General features: G+C 36.3%; 1 long non-coding RNA gene across 5 annotated transcripts in view; it reads right to left on the reverse strand.

Moving 5' to 3' along the window:
• Positions 1–429: 429 nt before the first annotated feature.
• The window catches only part of LOC140606500 (uncharacterized), a 236,734-nt gene continuing 217,206 nt past the window's right edge, over positions 430–19,957 (reverse strand). For 2 of the 5 annotated variants that reach the window (XR_012008850.1, XR_012008851.1), the window contains exons 6-9: positions 12,932–12,983; positions 8,420–8,515; positions 6,213–6,333; positions 436–1,317 (exon numbers count right to left, since the gene is read on the reverse strand). This is a non-coding gene — a long non-coding RNA (uncharacterized lncRNA). Of the gene's footprint in view, positions 1,318–6,208; positions 6,334–8,419; positions 8,516–12,931; positions 12,984–19,957 lie in introns of those variants that run through there. The other 3 variants (XR_012008849.1, XR_012008846.1, XR_012008847.1) reach the window with 3 other exon arrangements.

Here is a 19,957-nt window from a genome sequence, read left to right on the forward strand (position 1 = left end):
TGGGTAACCTGGGGACTTGATATTTGCAACTGGCATCTAAAGTGAGGGCGTTTGTATGGGACCTGAGTCTGATGGTAACTCTCTGACTCTATATCTATCTATATATCACTTACCTTTCCAGGAAGTAACACTGGAGAGTATCTTTGACTATTTGGTTGGTGAATGAATGATTGCATCTAGCGGTTTTATTCATTTTATCCAGCTTTATTGAGATATACTTGACATATAACACTGTAGAAGTTTAAGTTATACAATGTATCAAAGTCCTTTTTTTTTTTCAATAAAAAACACACAATATGCACTACTGGAGGGAATTAAAAACATTTTAGAAAAAGAACCAATAGAAATTTGAATAACTCTCATATTTAAATTTTATTAATTTTAGAAAGTTTGTGATCGATTATTTTGATTTTTAGTGAATTAATACTTGAAGAATTTATTAATAATATTAAATTAAATTTTGTGTAATTGTTAATATTAATAATTTGAATAAAGTTATGTTAATTTATAATTAAAAAATAAAAGATAAAAACACACTTATACATTTTTTATGAAATAAAGTTTTACAAACCCTATATATACCATTTTTGGTGACCTGTGATACTATGGATATACATGCATATAATACAATATAAATCAGTCATCCTAACTGTAATATATGATACATTGCTTTCATAAGTTACCCATGCAGGGTGAAAAATAAAAATCAGTTCTTAGATGCCTTAATCAGTCAATGCCCTAATACTCCCAAACCCCAATGAAGGAGAAAGATGGAATGTGTCATCTTGGTTTACAAATGGAAACAAAACAAAAAAATATATACAGAAAGACAAAGCAATTGGTCCAAAGTCATAAAAAAAAGAATGACAGACTAAAGATTCTTCTGAAGCTCCCCTGGCTCAGACTTACTTACTCAGGAGTTTAATCAACCAAAGGGTTTCAAAAAGAGTGACACAAATATATTGATGGGTTTTTTCTTTAATCTTTGAAAGGGAGTCTGATGATAAATTTAGTAGTGCTGTTTTCTCTCATAGTACACTTGTGTGTGTGTGTTTTTATGAAAGCTACATCTCAATAAGTTAAAGAACATACTCTTAAAAGGAAGCCTTCTTAATCAATTTCCAGATATAGTTCTCATCAAAATTAAAATATTACCATTTTAGGGGATTTTGATGAAGTTATGTTCTACTGTGACAAAGGCAACATAATTCTAGAGTGGCTGAGACTCTTAACTTTGAATTAAGTCTTCCAGACTGTGCTCATTCAGACGTGACTGAATCAAGTCAATGGGTATAGCCTGATGTACATCTTTTTTACCTTCAAAGAAATGCAAAAAACATGTCAATATTTACTAATGACTGTTACTATAAAGGGAATGTGGTTATTTTGATAAATGCAACTAATAATATACACAATCTCCTTTACACATTAGGCATTGTTTTGAAGCTATGTTCCATGAATTTAAAAACTAAGGATGAAAATATTTGGGTCAAAAGAAAACATAGTGGGGCACCTGGGTGGCTCAGTGGTTGAGTGTCTGCCTTTGGTTCAGGTCATGATCCTGGGGTTCTAGAGTCAAGCCCCAAAATCGGGCTCCCCACAGGAAGCCTATTTCTCCCTCTGCCTATGTCTCTGCCTCTCTCTGTGTGTCTCTCATGAATAAATGAGTAAAATCTTAAAAAAAAAAAAAAAAAAAAAAAAGAAAAGAAATCATAGCAGTATACTCTTCATATTACAGAATTTCATTTGCTTCTTTTATGGATGTTGTCTCCAACTTCAGCCCATCTCTCTAATGATCTGTTTCTCAAACTTAGGTTTCTACTCTGTGTCCTCAGTCATCTGTGTCAATTTGATCATTCTGCATACCCTATTTCTTTCCTTTATCAGCTTCACTTCTGACTGCGAATCTGATATTTATGTCCATTTGATCTTGATTTGACCCATGTTTTTCTATTGCATCCTGAATGTGGATATATTCCATGAATAGGTAGCCTCTTGGTTTGCCACCAGCTTATTCTGGACTTCCTGAGGGCAAAATGTGCTTCACCATTGTTGGCTTCTTTCTTGCACAATTAAAGTGTGTATTAGTAAAAAATATCAATACAAAATAATGGGGTGATAGGAAATATTATTAATGATTTTGTGTGTGTCATATTTGTAATTACTTATTCTTCCTAAACACATGAAGTTTTGAATCCACACATCTTGTTTTATTTATTACCATTTACCAATAAATGATTTTACTCTCCAAAAATATATTTGAATTCCATAATGTTCAACTTTCATGATGTGAACCTAAGGAAGGTGTGTTATTAGCTATTTCAATTAAAGTGTATTTAGGGATGCTTGAGTGGTTCAGCAGTTGAGTGTCTTCCTTCAGCTCAGGACGTGATCCTGGAGGCCCCGGGATCGAGTCCCACATCGGGCTCCCTGCATGGAGCCTGCTTCTCCCTCTGCCTGTGTCTCTGCCTCTCTCTCTCTCTCTCTCTCTCTCTCTCTGTGTCTCTCATGAATAAATAAATAAAATCCTTAAAATAAAATAAAGTGTGATTTAAAGATCAAAGTGCCTCCCCCCCCAAAACTCAGTACATTTCAAAAAAATTGGTATTTACTTGTAGAGATTTAGGATTATATAATCAATTTACCTCATTAATTAAAATTAATTAATAAAAAATTAAATAAAAGTTATTTCCATATACGATATACATCACAGTAGCTCAACATAATTATTAAAGGAAGCTGTCAACCTCATTACAGAAGTTTTCAGAAACCAAATCATAACCAAAGATAACTGAGTTATCAGTTACTTTTCCTTGCATTATTGGTAAATCTACTAAGAATTTTCTATAAAATGAGGTACTTTGGTTTCACGTAATTTCTTAGAGTTCTATTGTTTTATAGGATTTCTCCTTTCTGCGTGCTTATCCTTTTTATAGGCAAAGGTTGTTGTTCAAGAAAGGTTTGTAATTTAAACATTCCACAGAGTTACTAAATATCACTGACTATGGCGTATTCGTGGGAGTTCCTGTGCTAGGATTTGAGCACATAGTTCATATTTCAGTTATTAACATGTCTTTATAAGGGTAAAATAAGGGTGGATAATGCAGCAGAGACTGATTATAATTCTCAGACATTGTCTCCATCCTTTATCCCCTAATCTCTTAAGATCTAGTGTTCCACAATGACAAATCTTCCCTGAAGAATACTGTCCCTTTCTAAATATGTTTGTATAGAGAGACAGCTAGTAAATCCAACAGAGATATAAGTTGAAAGCAAAACACTGTTTCATTGCACAGATTTAGAGAGGGCAACCACGCCAAATAAGTTATAATTACGGTGTGGTACACATTGCAATACAGAATGAAGAACTTCTGGAACAGATGAATTTGATCAGTATGCCCCAAGATGTCAGAGATTTCATAGAGAATGTGACATTTGTTAATGTACTTGCGTTTGGAGCTACTTTCTACTTGTTAGGGACGCTGCCTGATTCATGAATCGTTCAGTAAAGCCAAGTAAAGCCAATTAGATCTTAAAAATATACTTGATTGATTTTTTTTTTTTTTTTTTTTGTAACTTCACACTGGAAAATAACACCTAGGAAAGGAAATGAGAGATATCAGATAGGACAGGGCACCTGTAAGACAGCAATGCAAATGTATCAAAACTCTGCCATCCTACTGGGATCTCAAGCCCACACTGCCTGATAGAGGAGCCCTGCACTAGGAGAAAATGTTGAGGCCCTTGTTCATTTATTACCTAGGGGATGCCTCCAAAACATGCCCTTGGGCACCACCACCTCTCTCAGTCACTGGCCAGAGGCTATCCCCAAAATAATGTGACCTTAGCTTTAAACCTAGGGCCAACTCCAACAAGTCAATAGCCAGAGGCTATCAATTCAACTATTGTCCCCAGATTTAGGAAGTGAGTCCTTACCTGAAGATGGATCTGAGTAGCATGCCTACCCATCTGCCATGCCACTTAAATAAAAGGGGTAGTTAATTTATATAACACAAAATCTACTACTCTTGGCAGTCAATTTGGTTAATATATTAATAATAATTTTGTAGAAGGAAGGAGAGCAGAATACGCCACCTCAAAATGTATCTGTCCCTTTGTCATAAGGATTATCTTGAGCTGGTTAATTTTAAGAAATAGCAGACATAGGGTAAGTTCTGAAAAACAAGTAGAAGTTACCCTTTGGTGAGAGACATTTATATTTATAAGAGAAATCTCCACATGGAAGGGCATCTTCCTCTCTCTATCAGGAAGAAGCAGGTGACTAAATCTCTGTAGAAACTCTTCACAGTGCAGAAGTAAATGGCCTGAGCTTGTTTTTTTATTATGGTAGTGTCTTAGCCAAGGACCTAGAAGGATAGAGGGAAACTACCTTTTCTGCCCTACAGTAGTACACCATAAAACATCATCTACTTGACTGTAGTTTAATTATTTGGTTAGTGTTTGTTGTCATTATTTTAATAACATGACTGATTTTATCTTGGATTTGCAAAATCTCTGGTGAACTCAACTTGGGCCCAGACAGAGAAGTAAAGTACAGACCTTCAGATGGCTTGATTTCCACTGAAAAATAAAAGCAGCATATTGTGGCTTTTGCTAACATGGAGTTATAGCATTATCGGTGAACTGTACTTATTTTTAACTTAGTGAAATCCTACCGTATCCTTCCCTTACCCTTGACTAGATAGAGTTAGATGGTGCAAATAAGAGCCATATAATGCATATGGGACATTGGAGATATCCCAGCAACATTAATCTCTGAGCTTTCTGCCAACCAAAAAGCCTGAGGACACATAAGTAGCCATGGGGGAAACAGATTTATGAGACAGTTGAACTAGAATTCCTTAAAGTTAAATCCAGATTAAAGTTACAATCATATTCTTGACAAAAAGGGGTAACAATCTTTCTAAATTGCCCTTGCACTTTCTTCCAGTATTTTCCATTGGGCCTAGCTGATATGGGGTAGAAAAGATCAAGGTTTGGAGTCATAAGACCTGCATTCCAAACCAATCTGTGGGGCCAAATAACTATACAACTGTGGATAAATCAGCTCGAATATGTGAGCCTCCATTTTCTCATAGATAAAAATGCTAATAGCATCTTATACGGTAATTGTGTTAGTCAAAAGACATAATATATGTGAAAGTGTCATGAGAATGATATGAAAATATTCTTGTTTAAAAATATAAGAAATTAATGGGAATATCTGGCTGTGAGGGTACTAAAATGTTTGCTGCAGTAAAGTTAAGGAGAAATGACTAGAGATTTGCCCTCAACTACCCTCAATTACACCATTTGAGCTGGTGTCCCAGCTGGAGTGCTGCTCTCACCTGTTATTTATGTTGTGATTTGGCACAGGTCCTTCCTTTGTCAAACTTGTCTAATCACTGAAGGTCTCTCTCCACTTTGTAATTTCTTAAATCTTTATGTTAACATGTTGCCTTATATTATTGGTTTATTTGTATGTACTTTAACTGAATGGCACAAGTATTTGACTTGGAATCAGGAGAGAAGGGTTTTATCCCGGTTCATTCTTTACATTACATTTCTTTGTTACAAAATAGGGAAAGTAAATATAAGGAGTTTTAATATCCCTTTCTACTAGGAAAAAATGTATTATTCTACTGCTTAGAGCTCCCTCTGGGAAAAATCTTAAATGTGTGTGTGTGTGTGTGTGTGTGTGTGCATGTGCGTACATGCCTGTATTCCCCCCACCCCCACTGAAATGCTAATTTTCAGTCTTGTGTGCTGCTCTCTTAACCTCTGCAATCATGCAAGAAAGTAAAAATGAAATCTTTACATCAAAGAGCTCCTACCTGAGGATTAAGTTCTGTGACTCCCCCTTAAAGATTCAAACCATTTATCCATGCCTTATATGAGCCAATAATTCAATCTTATATATCTAATAGTGTTTTAAGATCCAATTTCAAAGTTGTTCAAATATATCGACTATAAGGAACTTTAAGGCATTTCTTTTTATGACTCACAGAATGTGAACATAATGATCAAAATTGTGAGTAAAAAATGAATCTATTACATAATTATTTAAATGAGCTCCACGATATTATAATTTTAAATTTTTTCTCTATGTCAGATAATTAAATTTGGCTTGCTAATTTTAAGCTGCCTCAGGACTCATCAGGCAAATTAAACACATACACTTCATCTCAACAGTGTTCACTAGAATGTCTTACCTCTTTCATCTTTACTGGAGTTCATGAGACAATCCCCAACCTTCTTCGGGAAATCCTGCCACATGGATTCTTGGTCTCATTCCACACTTAGCAGCCTTCCTTCAGAGTTGTTCTCCAATTTCTACATGTATGGAAACAGGAGTAAGAAAATCACATATCAGTGTTTTCCAAACACTCTGCTCTAACTTCATTCTTACAGCTTTGCTAGGAAGGCATTTGAGAGCCTTAGTATCTAATCTGAATAGGTAACTTTGCATCCCCTGTGCTTCCTATCCTTTATACCCATGAAATGTTATGCCAGTATTGTCTCTAGTATGTGTGCAGACATTAATAAGATTTGCTTATGTTTATGAAATACCCCTTTCATTTTATCTTCTGTAATGAGTAATTATGTGTGTATGTGTGTGTATGTGTATGTTTCTTCCCATAGTTATGATCCCAAGCTTAAAAGTTTGACAAGTACTTATTAGCATTTGATGGATACCTAAATTTATATTTGCTTAAATTATACCATTCTATTTTATCATAATTGAATAATTATTTACCTATCCATTAAGGTTTTTTCATTCCTTCTTTCTTTCCTTTCTTCTTCTTTCTTTCTCTTTTCCCTGTTTTTAATTTTTTGTGTTTCTCTCTTTCCATCTACACAACTTTATTAGTACATTTTAGAAGCAAAGTGCCCTACAGTTTCTTGGCATTCAATCTAAGCTTAGAGCATTTTGACCTTGAATACTGCCAAGACGTTCCCATGTGTCTTGAATCCAGGTGTGGTTGCTAAGATACATTATTAATCTTCCAATAAAAAAAATAGAGAGGTCAAGGTGTGAAGAAGGTATGTTTACTAAGGAGCCTTGTTGATGGATTTTGTTTAAAATTTGAAATACTTCATGAAATTAGAAAATATTTTAACTTTTTCAGTTGTTTTTCTTCCCTTTTTAAAATGATTAAGTATCTCAATTCAAAGAGAGAAAGCTGTACATTTTTACAAATTGCAGGATATAATTTTTTGAATTATAGTTTTTATTCTTTAGCCATTTATGTCATATAGCATATTCCTTTCCCAAAATTGATATGACTTTTAATAAAAGATTAATTGCCATAAAGAATAAATTTTTAAAATACACAAGAGTAGGGGCTCCTGGGTGGCTCAGTCTGTTAAGCATCTTTGGCTCAGGTCATGATCTCGGGGTCCTGGGATCGAGCCTCGCATGTGGGCTCCCTGCTCATCAGCAAGCTTGTTCTCCCTCCCCTCCTCTTGCTCTCTCTCTCTCTCCCTTTTTCTTTCTCAAATACATAAATAAAATCTTTAAAAGAATACACAAGAATAGTACAAGGACATAGAAATGTGAGGCTAATATAAGTAATGTGACTGATCATTAATTTGTATCTCTAGCTTTTTGAAACCTGAAATATAAAGCTAAACTTGCTAAATTATATAATTCCAGTGGTTTCATAAAAGGTTTCTTAATGTTTATCAAGAAATGCAGACATTTTCATGAAAATAAATTTCTTAATTTTTGTTTGTGGGGGATATTGAATGCCATGGTGATCCAACAATCATGCTGCCAGAATAAGCAGCAGTAGCAGCAGCCCACATAGGAGTCTCCTTAAACATTTGCTGAACTGAGTTCAACTAATCTCTGCCCCCACTCCCTTGCTCAGCACAATGCATGGACTCTCATGAGCTTTTCTCAGTGTGTTTATAGTTGGTTATTAAAGTCTCCAGCCTACCCCACCTTACTATTGTAACAAAGGGCATATTCATATGTCCAACAGACCTGCATGTCAGTCCTAGCACTCAATTCATTAGTTCTCTACCTTGGCCAAGTTAGTTATCTTCTTTATTCTTTATTCAACTGTATAAAGAGCTAGAAATAGTCTCTATCTCATGGAACATGAGCATTAAATGTAATGTTATTACACATATGAAATACATAGCACAGTGCCTGAGTCACAGCAAGTCCTAGATAAATGTTAAATCTCAATATTTTTATGTTTCTAAAATTCAAATCTGAAAAAAATAAAAATAAATAAAATTCAAATCTGAGCATGTCACTCCATTATTTAAATTTCAACAAATTATCAATTGCCCACAGAATGAAATCTCAACTCCTAATTGTGGCATGCAGAATTGTCTACGAGTAAGTTCTCTGTTTCCTGCTCAGAGTACCTGGCCTCTTCATTCTCTTTATATCAATCATACAAACCTTGTTGTCCATAATCCCATGCCATGTTGTTGTGGAAGACTAATATCTCAGTCTTAAATATCTGCTGGCCTCTTTCATCTTTTCCCCTCTTTCATCCTGTAGGTGGATAGGTACTCATTCATTTGTCGTAAGTCACAAATATCACCAAGATAGAACTTTCCCTAAACTACCGGGTTTTGGAGATTTGTTTTATTCTTTAGCTCTTCCTACTTTATGGACTTCTAAAATCATACTTTTCATAATCTCTTAGACTTGTTTATACTATGATATGTAAATAAGTTATATCATGTGCCCAAATAAGTATATTTTTAAAATTCTTCTAATACATGAATATTTTTATTTCTGAAAGATATTCATATACAACTCCATAAATACATTTGTACCTTATAAATATGTACAAAACCGACCTGAGAAGGGATGAAATAAATATGTAACCAGAAATATGAATATTTTTGTCCATTTGTCTATGGTCCTCAATGTCAAACTTGTTCTAGAGACCATTGGTTTATTTGACCATAAACTCATGTAGAATAGAGGCTCCAGGACTAGGCATGGTGCCCAGCTTGAGTGCTGGTATTAAAAAATTATTGTTTGTAGAGTGAATGAATTAATAAATATTTATTTATATTGGTCATGAAAAAGAACAAAGTATTTTGGTGGGAATAAATAAAGCAGCCACCAGTTTATAATTTTATGGATCTCTAATTTGTTCTAAGGTCAGAGTTCAGAATATCTAGGCAGTGGACAAATAATAATAAAATAACAATAATATTAGGTGTTATTTACTGAGTGAGTGTTATAGACAATGGACTAAACAGGCAGCATATCTTTTAATTTATCTTCTTTGGATAACACCTATTTTTTCCACTGTGAATTTTTTCATAGAAAGTGAAGAAAGGAATTTAAGTTTGAGTAGTGAAATTGAGATCTTAAACGACAACAACAACCCTGGAAGGCAGCTATTCTGATTTCCTCATTGATAGGTGATCCAAATACTATATGTGCAGATTTAAGATAAAGATAGTACTATTACTATTATTACCGCCACCAACACTACTATTACTAATAAAATACCATCACTAAAGTTTACTGATTACTCCCCCTTAACCAAGAATGGTTCTGAATCTTTTTACATCTCTTAATTATCTTAATTCTCACCCAACTCTATGGGTTAATTAATATTATCTCCTTTTTGCAGATGAGAAAACCAAGGAACAGAGAGTTTTAATAGTTCAAGATTACAGAGCTACCAGTGATGTAGCGAGGATTTGAATGCAGGTGTTCTGGCTACAGAGCCTACAATTTTGATAATTATTTCAAACTGCCTTTCACACATCTTATTCAAATACTTCTAGGATTAATTAATGATATGGAAAAGCAAAATAAGAGGATCATATGTCCATTGTAATCTGTGGTCAATAATTGAGATCAGAATTTTAAGTGACTGAGTGTATATACTAGATTCCATAACATTTTAGCAGAGCCTTTTATAATTGAACCATACAATTAGTCTTGAGTGTTTTAAAGACAGATGAGTTCATAAAGTGAGTAAAAGCATGTGTGCATGTTCAAAGCACCTTTCTTTTCTTTATCTACATTTGATAGAATAGTTGGCATTGCTGCTAAAGTCTCTATATAATGACTTAATCAAATGAGATATCCCTTTGGTATGCTAATTATAATTATGATACCTTGGAACCTCATTAATTGGATTTTTTGGTTATTTTATTGGCAGTCAGATAAAGTTCTCTCCTACTGTGAATGGTCACAAAGTATGACATTACATTACAACTGAAAAGTAATTATCTTTATTGTACAATATCAAATATATCAAGTTAAAGGTCGATGGTATGTAAACTTTGCTATTAGATTTAAAATGTCCCTTTTTTATTGCACTATATGTATAAACACCTTAGCTGAGCTTTGCACTTTAGCTAGAATATGAATTAATAAATAATAATTTGCTATTTAAAAGTATGAGAAATATAATTACAAAGACCTTACATTTCTTCCTCAGTTGAAATATATGTGGAATTTTTCCAGTTAATTGTTATGAAATACTCTATGCCCTTAAGAGTGCTGCTGCAAGTTTAATCATAAGTAGTTCACTTGTCTTATCAGTTCTTATAACTTAACAACCCTTGAGCTCAAAAATCCTATTGGCCTGATCTTGCAGAAGACCATGAATCTACTGGCCCGGTAAGGTATAATGTCTCTCAACCAAATGAAATAAGTTAGGCTTCCCAATTTCAATAACTGATGTGCTGAACTAAGTGAAAACAGATACAAAAAAAGCAGGTGAATGGTATAGTATAATCTCCCCTTTTACAAATAACAGAATGCAGTTCAGCTGGCATACTGTTGTGTAGCATGCACCTCAGGACTGCTTTGACCAGAAATTACACCACAGGGTCACCTGGGTGGCTCAGTCAGTTAAGTGTCTGCCTTTGGCTCAGGAAAGATCTCAGGGTCCTGAAATCCAGCCCTACATCAGGGTCTCTGCTCAGTAGGCAGTCTGCTTCTCTCTCTCTCCCTATGCATGCTCTCTCTCTCTCTCTCTCTCTCTCTCACACACACACACACACTACCAAGTAAATAAATAAAATCTTTAAGAAATAAATTACAACATCTGCCAATCTCCAATGGAAGCAAAAACAGAACTCTAGACCTGCAGTGTCCAATAAATACCCACTAAGCATGTGTGTCACATGAGCACTTGAAATGTGACTTATCCACATTGTGATACGCTCTAACTATAAAATACATGCTGGATTTCAAAGATTTAATACAAAAGAAAAACACCCTGAAGATAAGATATTTAACTGATCATTTTTATATCGGTTATATGTTGAAATAATCATGGCATGAATATAGTGGGTGACATACAATATATTATTAAACTTAATGTCACCTGATCTTTTTATTTTTTTAGTGTGGTTATTAGGAAATTCAAAATGACACATGCAGCTCACATTTTATTCTATTAAAAAGCTCTGTTCTAGACCTCCAGAGGAAGAGCAGTGGGGGCCTCTGTGTCTTCTGCAGACTGAATTCTGAGCACTTTCACTAGCCAACTGCCTAGGGGTCATAGCTTGTTTCACAGCTTGTCAATACAAGAGAAAGTCAAAGAAAGTATCACGAGGAACAGTGAGACAAATAACAGGCTCCTTTTAGGAAGGAATGTTTAACAGAGCAAGGAGAAAAGCAACAGGTAAAACTGCAGACCTCCGCTTGCTTCCTGGTGAAATGCCTCTGTCTTTTTCTTTTTCTCCTTTGTCTTTTTGCCACATGAGAGAGAAGAAAAGAAGTGTAGAGAGTCAGCTCCCCACGCCAGGAAGCAAAGAGCAGGACGGTGGACCAAAGCAAGGGAAGGTAGTGCAGGAGGTCAAGGGTTCCTATTTTCCAATAACATTCCCCAGTGGATGGAACAGATATCCTCATTTTGCAGTAAAAATATGCTGAGTATGTAAATAAGTCTTGTCTCTCCCTAAACTACTCCCACTAGTGTTCTTCAATTTTAGTTTTTTTAACCCATTAACACTGGAGATCAGTGACTAAGCCAAGATCAATCAGAGCTCAGCTAACTTCACCAGAGTAGGAGATCATTCTGGGCTAATACGGTCATGTTCCTATGTTCAGGGAAATACCCACCCCCACCCCCCACCCCCAGCAAATGCAACTTTTAATTGATCTTCCAGGGACCATGGCACAGTGTCCCACCTAGGGCACTGATGCATCACAACAGATCATTTAGTTTTGAATAACACGGAATTTCTCCTATTCTTAAATTCCCAGGGAAAAATTAAAATGCAAAATGAAAGGCATTATTTTTCATCAATTTCAATCTGTAAAATTTAAGTTCAAAATTCTTTTATTCCCAGTCGTTGTTCTGCATACTCTTATTCAGAGCCCCCCCCCCCCCCCCCCCCCCCCCCCCCCCCCCCGGTGCCTGATTAGAGTTTAGATTTCTCCTGGAGCAAATGCCACACTGGATGATTTTCCCCTCTTTGTATCAAGATTATACCTCGCTCTGCATCACCAGGTGACTTGCGCATGCATCCTATAGACAGGCTATATATTCCAGTTTCATTCACTTTAGGTTTTGCCACAGGACAGCGGTGGTCATTCAGATATGAGGAACTATGATGCTTTCCATAATCAAGCGGAAGCTTCAGGGTGATGGTGTGGTTTAGTTAAATTCCTTTCCATTCTTGACCACTGATAATGACAATGGTGTGTCACGGATTACTGCTACTTAGCCTGGCCTCAGATTAAATTTACACATATTGCCCAATCACATAGTAGAATCACAGCTTATGTAACTGGAGAGAGAAAGGCTTTTTGCTGTCAACCATTGATTATTTACATCGTTACCACAACAATTTTGCCTGAAGCAACAACTATAAGCTGGTGTGTTGCTTCTGCTTTATAATTACAGATTCGATGATAATTAGGCAAAATTATGATTCTGAAACCCAGAGCACAGTGCAATGCAAACCCACAGAATCTTACCAGTCTAAAATCATCATTGTAAAGACAGGGTGCCATGTAAGGGGGAGGAGATCTAAAAAAGAAAAAAAATAAGTTACAAGGAAACTTGGAAAGCATCTTTGTCTCATCCCAGTTTGTTAATTGCTTTGTATCAACTGTTCAGAGACCTTCCCTAGGAGGAGCAGAGGAATGGAATGTAGAGAAGAATCAGTAATATTCACCCTCCCTGGAGATTGGAACGCTCTAAGAAAATGTGTGGGGTAGGATAGTAAGTATCCCCTGTCAACTACCAGAAAAGTGAATTTGAGAACATTTTGAAAATCAAAGTCAATATATACACAACTCTTAATTAGATGATTAGCGTTTATTGAAATATAACACGTCTTCTCTGTTATATTTGATTGTCAAGTTTTTCATCACATTTCCTGTATTTTGTTTTATGAACATATTTTGTTCCATAACATTAAAGGAAGGCATAAAGTCATGAGTAACATTTGCAGTATATGGTATCTACAGAGCACTTCATAATTACCAGATTACTTCCACATGGATGGATTATATGACTATGTTTCTCACAATAACAAAATAAGTTACCCGTGCCAATTATTATCATACCAGTTTTAAAGAGAGAAAAGGGGGGGCAATCTGGGTGGCTCAGTGGTTTAGCACCACCTTCAGCCCAGGGCGTGATCCTAGAGACCTGGGATTGAGTCCCATGTTGGGCTCCCTGCATGGAGCCTGCTTCTCCCTCTGCCTGTGTCTCTGCCTCTCTCTCTCTCTCTGTGTGTGTGTGTGTGTCTCATGAATAAACAAATAAAATCTTTAAAAAGAGAGAGAGACAGAGAGAGAGACAGAGAGAAAGGGACATAGGAAGCCTTGAGAGTTTAGGCAGGGTTATGTAACCAGAAAGCTTCTGAATTATATGTGGAGTCCATGGCTTCTATGTTGTGTCTGGGGCTCTCCATACATAATGTTTTTTATATGAAGACTGTGTTGATACCCCCCATACCTTCCCCATTCCCCCACTATTTATATACAAACATGAAATCTAGGTCAAGTGTACACTGTTCTGGACATCCCTATATCATAGCAATTATCACAATACTTTATGATTTTTCCCCTAGTTTCACCAGTGGGCCCTAAGGTCCATAGTCCCTAAAGCTAGGAACCATACTTTCTTCTCCTTCTTCCTCTTCCTCCCTCCCCTCCCCTTCTCTTCCTTCTGCTTCTCCACCTCCTCCACCTTCATCTTCTCTTTTTCTTATTTTGTTTGCTCCACCCACACTCACTTTATTAAGTCCCATAAATCCTGCCTTTTAAGTGAGTCACTAGAAAATTAACATATGTTAATAATCAGAAGGCCTCTTTCTTCTTGGAAGGTAAAGATAATTTTAAGATTAATAACAATATTTTTTTGCCGGAGTCTTTTGGGTTTTCCTCATTGAGTATCATGTCATCTGTGAAGAAGGAGAGTTTGAATTCTTCCTTGCCTATTCTTTTTAAAAGATTGTATTCACTTATTCATCAGAGACACAGAGAGAGGCAGAGGGAGAAGCAATCTACACATTCAATGCAATCTCTCCCGAAGTACCATCAACATTTTTCACAGAGCTGAAACAATTCTAAAATTCGTTTGGAACCAGAAAAGACCCTGAACAGCTGGAGGAATGTTGAAAAAGAAAACTAAAGCTGGAGCCATCACAATTCTGGACTTCAAGGCTGCATTACAAAGCTACAATCATCAAGAGAGTATGGTATTGGCACAAAAACAGATACAAGAGTCAATAGAACAGACTAGAGAACCCAGAAATGGACCCTCAACTCTATGGTCAACTAATCTTTGACAAAGCAGGAAAAAATATCCAATGGAAAAAAGACAGTTTCTTCTACAAATTGTGTTGGGAAAATTGAATACCCACATGCAGAAGAATGAAACTAAACCACTTTCTTACACTATATCAAAAATAAACTCAAAATGGGAGAAAGACCAAAATGTGAGACAGGAATCCATCAAAATCCTAGAGGAGAACACAGGCAGCAACCTCTTTGACCTCGGCCACAGCAATTTCTTGCTAGACATGTTTCCAAAGGTAAGAGAAGCAAAAGCAAAAATGAACTATTGCTACTTCACCAAGATAAAAAGCTTTTGCACAGGAAAGGAAACAGTCAACAAAACTAAAAGACAACCTATGGAATGGGAGAAGATATTTGCTAATGTCTTATTGGATAAAGGACTAATGTCCAAAATATATAAAGAACTTATCAAATTCAACACCAAAACCCCCAAAAATCCTGTCAATAAATGGGCAGAAGATATGAACAGATATTTCTCCAAAGAAGACATACAAATGGCCAACAGGCACATGAAAAAATGCTCAACATCACTACAACTACAAATCAAAACCACAATGAGAAACCAGCTCACACTGGTCAGAACAACTAAAATTAACAACTCAAGAAACAATAGATGTTGATTAGGATACAGAAAAGGGGAACCCTTGTATACTATTGGTGGGAATGCAAACTGGTGCAGCTACTCTGAAAAACAGTAAAAATTGAGCTATCCTATGATTTAGCAATTGCACTTTTAGGTATTCAAAGGATACAAACAGTGATTTGAAGAGGCACATGCACCCCAATGTTTATAGCAACAATGTCCACAATAGCCAAACTATAGAGAGTCCACCAGATATCCATCAACAGATGAATGGATTAAAAAGATGCAAGATATATATATATATATATATATATATATATATCTTATTCAGCAAACAAAAACGTTGAAATCTTGCCATTTGCAATAACATGGATGGCACTAGTGGGTATTATGCTAAGTGAAATAGCAGAGAAAGACAAATTGTCAGAGGAAGACAAATACCATATGATCTCACTCATATGTGGAATTTATGAAACAAAACAAATGAATATAGGGGAAGGGAAGGAAAAATAAAATAAGACAAAAATAGAGGGGGAGGCAAACCATAAGAGATGCTGAACTCTGGAGAAAAACTGCGGATTGCTGGAGGGAAGGTGTACTGGGGAATGGGGTAACTGAGTGAGGAGCATTAAGGGGGGCACTTGATGTAATGAGTCCTGGGTGTTATATGCAACTGATGAATCACTAAATTATACCCCTGGAACTAAAAATACAGTATATGTTAACTAAACTGAATTTAAATGAAGATTTTTTTTAAAAAGGAAAAAAGATTAATAATAATACATTATATCCATTGAATAAAAATAAATGATCATTAACTTAAATTCAGGCCAATAGAACTCTCTTATGAATGTAACTGGCCAAAAAAAAAAAAAAAAAAAAAAAAGTAACTGGCCTTCCATATCCCAACTTCCCAATTTCTGTAATCTCAACTTCTCACACAGGGACACCTCTAGTTAGGGCAACCTGTTTATTCCCCTTATGATGGCACTCTTGCTTCCCCTTTCTTTTCTTTAAGGGTTTTATTCATTCATGAGAGACAGAGAGATTGGCAGAGACACAGGCAGAGGGAGAAGCAGGCTTCATGCAGGGAGCCCAACGCGGGACTCGATCCCGAGTCTCCAGGATCACGCCCTGGGCTGACGGCGATGCTAAACCACTGAGCTACCCGGGCTGCCTTTTGCTTCCCCTTTCTAAAGATAACTACATTATACAGCTTGATCACAAAACCTGTAGGGAGAGAAAATGATACAAATACAGGATTTATAACATGTGATTGTTAACCTGGACTACATGTCAGAATTGCCCAGGGGAAATTTTTCAAATAACAATCCATAGACATCCAATTTTAATTAGTCTGGGCTGGGACCTGGACTTCAGTATTAAAAAACAAAAGCAAACAAAAACTCTGAAATCAAATGCATAGCCAGGATTTAAAATCCGGGCTTCTGGGCAGCCCCGGTGGTCCAGTGGTTTAGCACCGCTTTCGGCCCAGGGTGTGATCCTGGGGACCGGGGATCGATTCCCCCACGTGGGGCTCCCTGCATGGAGCCTGCTTCTCCCTCTGCCTATGTCTCTGCCTCTCTCTCTCTGAGTGTGTGTCATAAATAAATAAAATCTTAAAAAAAAAAAATCCGGGCTTCATAAAATTATGTTGTATTGATACCTAATAAGCCTTAAATTAAAGGATTTCAGGAAATTCACTGGATGAATTTCATCATATCTGAATTCTTCAGCATACAGAAACCTGGCTACTGCCTTCACTTTCATTCAGGAATCTCCTGGGTCAGCAAAGCAAAGAGGAAGGCATTGCCTTGAGGGACAGTCTGCCAGCTGGAGAGGAGAATCAGGCTGTTGTTGACTTTGACCGCTACACAAAACTTTGTGATCTAGCCTTCCTACCTATCACTGACTCTTCCTCGATTAGTCCCTTCTTCTCTACTGGTTATTAGAATTCCCCTCAGTCACACAACTTGGCTAGTTCCCCTCCAGCTCAGGCTACCACGTCCTATCAACCGTAACCATGGACTGTTGGTTGGGAGATCGCGAGGCAATTGCTGGAACTAAGCTTGATCCTACATGGGACTTCCAGAGATATATCAGATGCTGTGGTCACGCCAAGCTTAACTGCTGGCTTGGAGAGTATTTTAAGTAAAGGAGAGTTCCAGAAGCCTCCACAGGAGAGTAGTTATAGCAACTGGGAAATGCGGGAACGTAACAAAATAAAAATAGGGAAGAGAAATCCTTTTCCTTGACAGTGAAACATTTTAGCTTGTAGCCTCATCAGGCTGTAGCTCACTCTGTACTTCTTTTAAGCAAGTGAAACTTTAACGCTGGCAAATTTAACAAAATGCCTATTTTATTTTGCACAGAATTGAATAATTTGAATAGGTAATTATAAAAGTACTTGACCCATCTGAATTCCAAATATAACCACCTTTTGAAAATAAATCACCAGTCTAGGAACAATAGGAATTCGTTAACTTCAGCAATTAAAGACAAGGAAAACAATATTCAGGGCAAATGGTGCCATTGGAAAGACACAAATATACTAAAAACAGGGAAAATTAGGGGCGTCTGGGTGGCTCAGTGGTTGAGCATCTGCCTTTGGCTGTCTTCATCCCTGGGTCCTGGGATCAAGTCCTGTATGGGGTCCCAGCATGAAGCCTGCTTCTCCCTCTGCCTATGTCTCTGCCTCTCTCTCTCTGTGTCCCTCATGAATAAATAAATAAAATCTAAAAAAAAAAAAAAAGGAACAGGGAAAATTAAACATAGAAAAATAAAGCAAGTCACATGCAATAAGATTCAGAAAACGTCAATCTACGAACAAAGAAAGAAAGAAAGATTACTATGAATGAATTTTCATTACTAATAAATTAGTAATGAAAACACAATGATGAGGATAGATAACACATGCACAAAAAATGAACAGTGAATTATATTATTATAAGGGAAGAGGTAAGAGACAAGAGGACAAAGCCAGGTGATGCAGTACATATATAACATGAATTCCAAATTAGAGACACAAGAGAGCAGACTAAAAGAGAGGCCATAAATGAAAGTAATCAATGAACACAAACTTTGCTTTATGCACGATGACAAAAGAAAGAGAAGTTAAGACATCCTAATGATTCACTTTTTTTGGTCATTTTTACAGAAAATGGTGATGTCTGGGGCAGCCCTGGTGGCTCAGTGGTTTAACGTCGCCTTCAGCCCAGGACCTGATCCTGGAGCTCCAGGATCAGGTCCCACGTCAGGCTCCCTGCATGGACCTGCTTCTCCCTCTGCCTGTCTCTCTCTCTCTCTCTCATAAATAAATAAGTAAGTAAGTAAATAAATAAATAAATAAATACATAAATAAATAAATAAATAAAATCTTTAAAAAAAGATTTAAAAAAATGGTGATGTCTGTGCAATACTGATATAAATTCTGTCAAAGATTGTCCTGCTCCTCTGTTCTGTCTTAATATATTTTTCTTGGACATATATAATTTAATTTTACCTGAGGAGAATAGGAAGAAAACAATCCTCATATGATGAGTAAGCACTATGAATTTGAAGATTAAGTATAGGGTGCCTGGGTGGCTCAGTCAGTTAAGTATCTGACTTCTGCTCAGGTCATGAACTTAGGGTCTTGGGAATCTGTCTCTGCACTCAGTGGGGAAGTCTGCTTCTTCCCTTACTTCTCCCTCTGCCAACTCCCTGCTTGTGCTCTCTCTATCAAATAAATAAATAAATAAAATATTTTTTAAAAAATAAGAAAGCAAAATCAATGAACAGAACTAATGTTATAATATACATTCAGGAAAATATTACTGAGATTTAACGTAGAAAAAAGAATGCCTGAATTACATGCCGGAAAAAAAAAAAAAAAAAAAACATATATTAGGGGAAAATGATACCAGAAGGCTCCAGTTGAAATGAAGCCTTGAAAGAAAAAGGAAAAAAAAATTCAAAAAAAATAGCAAAATAATGAAGTCATTTAAAGGACAAACAAACAAACAAAAAAGACCAAAAATGGTGATCCGATTTTTATTGACAATAATACGATGCCAGAAATAGCGGACATTTTTTGATATTCAAGGAGACAAAATGTGAGTCAAATATCATCTATCTAAATTCATAGATAAATTTCATAAACTGTCATAAGTATTCAAGAACTTTAGAAAGTGCTTCTGAGATCATAGAGTAAGGACCTCCAAAATCCATAAAAGCACAAGAACACAGGCAAAAATTGTCAAAATCAACTTTCTCAGAAATCTGGGAATTAACCAAAGACTGGCAATAATCTGAGGAGTGCTTATTCAAGAACACTGGCTGAATCTCAGTAAGAACAGCTAATTTCACAGAGTTTAAATAAGTTCTCTCTGCATCATCCTCTCCCAAGGTCAGCTGTGAAAAATGACAATCTCCCAATGATGCTATCTGTGAAAATAGGAAGGCTGGCCACCACAGCAGAGGAAACACAGGCCAGAACAAAACCCCCACCCTCAGATAGCTGTCACTTATTGACCAGAAAGGAAGCTCCCTGAAAAGTTCCAACTCAGGGCATGTTAACCTTTAACATGACTCAGAGTTTGTTGTTTACAAACAACTCTATCCTTAGGACT

Source organism: Canis lupus, chromosome 16 (genome assembly GCF_048164855.1).
Source record: "Canis lupus baileyi chromosome 16, mCanLup2.hap1, whole genome shotgun sequence".
NCBI classification, from domain to species: Eukaryota; Metazoa; Chordata; class Mammalia; order Carnivora; family Canidae; genus Canis; species Canis lupus.